This window comes from Macaca mulatta, chromosome 3 (genome assembly GCF_049350105.2).
Source record: "Macaca mulatta isolate MMU2019108-1 chromosome 3, T2T-MMU8v2.0, whole genome shotgun sequence".
NCBI classification, from domain to species: Eukaryota; Metazoa; Chordata; class Mammalia; order Primates; family Cercopithecidae; genus Macaca; species Macaca mulatta.
Genome location: NC_133408.1, coordinates 116312484 through 116315341, shown reverse-complemented (window position 1 = coordinate 116315341; position 2858 = coordinate 116312484).

Here is a 2858-nt window from a genome sequence, read left to right as displayed (position 1 = left end):
CTGGCAGAGCAATGACCAGGTACCTTAGATAAGACCAAGATATCAGTCTGATCATTACTGAAGGTGTAAGATGGCTACATGTCAGCAATTTCATAGAACCTTTTCTATTAAACATGGATTAATGTGAAGTAATAATCTTAAAACTTAACACGTACAGTTGATTTTGCAGCATTTATTCATACGATAATAAAGATTGGGTACTGAATAGACATGGGCATACTATATTGGACTGTGTATGTGTCAGCACACATGCATGTGTACAGGGATTGGTAGAGATGGTGGGAACAGAGACATTAAAAAGAAATAAGAACAAAAAAAGAAATAGGCAAACTCCTGGTCTTGAACATAAAAATCCTGTTATATGGACAGTGTTTGGAGTGGGGCAGAGAAAGAGTGACATTATTATCAAGTGTTCTTGTGAAACATTTCAGTACTCCCCAGTTTGTAATCTCCATCCACACTTACCACTCTGAGAATAAATCAGCCACATCAATGAGGCAGCATTTGGTCTTTAATGTCAATGCCACATTTTCTAGTATTTCTATCTATATATACATATATAATGGAGATGATGAAATTCTTAATTTCTTAATCTTGAAAGATAAAAATTGAAAGAGGTCAGAATATAATATGAGTACCTTTATGAGCCAGACATTGTTCTGAAATTTTATTTATTTCACTTAATGAGTAGATAGCTGCTGGTTAAGTTATTGGGATAATTTTTTAACATTAAAAATGTGGTAAAGAATTAAGGCTGGAAGTATCAAATATGAAGTAATACAAAAAGCTGTATATTTTTCACTCCTTAAATTAATTCAATTTATGTTGTAGTACCTAGCTAATATGCATATAATGACTTTTTCTGGTCAATGTAAAGACTAATTTGTCTGAGAGATTAGTATTGATTGATGCAGAACTATGATCAATACAGGAATTTGAGGGTCAGTTATTTTTAAAATGTATAACATTATTGACTGCGTAGAGGTTATAACTTACAAAACACAATATAGTAGAAAAACATACGTTTCAATAGAAATCATTTGCCATTTTAAAGTTACATTAATATAGGAAAAAATAACTCTCAACTTAGTCATTTCAGAGACATTTTTAAAAGAATCTCTAGATTTTACCATGAACTTGTATCCTCAGAGCTTTCTGCACAGTGTGGGTGTTGGCAGGAGGTCGACAGGGGCAGGGTGGGGAGAGGACTAGGGAACCATATTCCATCCTTTTCTTTACCATGACACTCACTGTGAACACATTCTCACTGTGGCCTGTATCTCCAGAGTGGTAAGAGGAGAAAACAGGAAACACAGAAATAGAAAAGTAGACAGGGTACTGGAATGTAACTCTTCAGAATAATTTGTTCCAAACTCAAAGGAGGTAATTTAAACCAGCAAAACATCAGGAGCACCTCCAACCATAGGTTCAGGAATTGCACAGAACCCCCAAGCATTAAGGGTTCCCATTTAGGCCCCTTCTGTGAGGGACAAGTGAGGTAACCACAAACCCTAGGACCTGACCAGGACATATGAGCCATTAAGTCTGTCGGAGATGGTTTCTTTCTGGAATGGGGTGTGTGCTTGCTGACGGCTCTTATTTTCTTCCAATGTGTAGGATTAGACATTCTGATCAGCAAAAGGTATTCCTGATCCCCTTTCCTATCTTCTGAAAATACTTCTGAAAATAGTTTGTCCGTTTAGATTCCAGTGTCCTGTGTTTGTGTTTTTTTAGAATTTTCAAGCCAGTGTGCTAAGGGTCACACAAAGGATAATCATGGGAAGGAAAGTGTATTAACTTTCATTTCTGCTTTATGTGAAAAATGATTGAGACTGGTACAATTTCTGTAATTCTTAGACACAGAGTAGGATTTGGCATCTGTTTAGTGAGCTATTATTATTGTAGAAATACTAAAATACGTACATTCATTGAGTGCATTCCATATTCCAGGCACTATGAGAAGCACTTTATGGATATATTAACTCACTGAATCCTATTTTCTACTCTGTGATGTATGTGATACTATTATTATTTATTTAATTTATTTATTTTTTGAGATGGAGTCTTGCTCTGTCACCTGGGTTGGAGTGCAGTGGCGCGATCTCGGCTCACTGCAACCTCCGCCTCCTGGGTTCAAGCGATTCTCCTGCCTCAGCCTCTTGAGTACCAGGTGCCCACCAGCACACCAGGCTATTTTTTTGCATTTTTAGTAGAGACGAGGTTTCACCATGTTAACCAGGCTGGTCTCAAACTCCTGACCTTGCGATCTGCCCACCTCAGCTTCCCAAAGTGCTGGGATTACAGGCATGAGCCACCACAACCAGCCCTATTACTATTTTTATGGATTAAAAAACTAAGTCGCAGAGTTTAAGAAACCTACCCAATATAAAGTAGCTAACAAATGACAAAAAGGAATTCACATCCACTCAGCCTGGCCTTCTGGTTCTATGTTTGTGGCTGCATGCCACACCTCCTTTATTGAGTTACTATTCTGTTGTTTGGTGCTCGCCTAAGTTTTTCTAGGTTATCAGTTGCTAGAAGACAAACAATTTGTGAGGTACATGGATGTGCTTTGGTCAAGAATTAGGCCAAGGCAGACATCCAGACCTGCATTACTCAGCGAGTTTAGGGTGCAGGCATATACTCCATTTGTTATATAACCTGTTTGTATAAGCTTATACTTGGCTCTGAGCCACTATTGTCTGTAGAAGGCATAACGGCCCTGCTGACACTGTACAGGATCTTGGGCATGGCTTGACATGGCGCTGGCACACAGAGAAAGAGAGAGAGAATCAGAGCTGTCTGTCTTGCAGATAGACAGAGGAGAGCTATTGCATGGCTCGTGCTGGTGCCCAGAG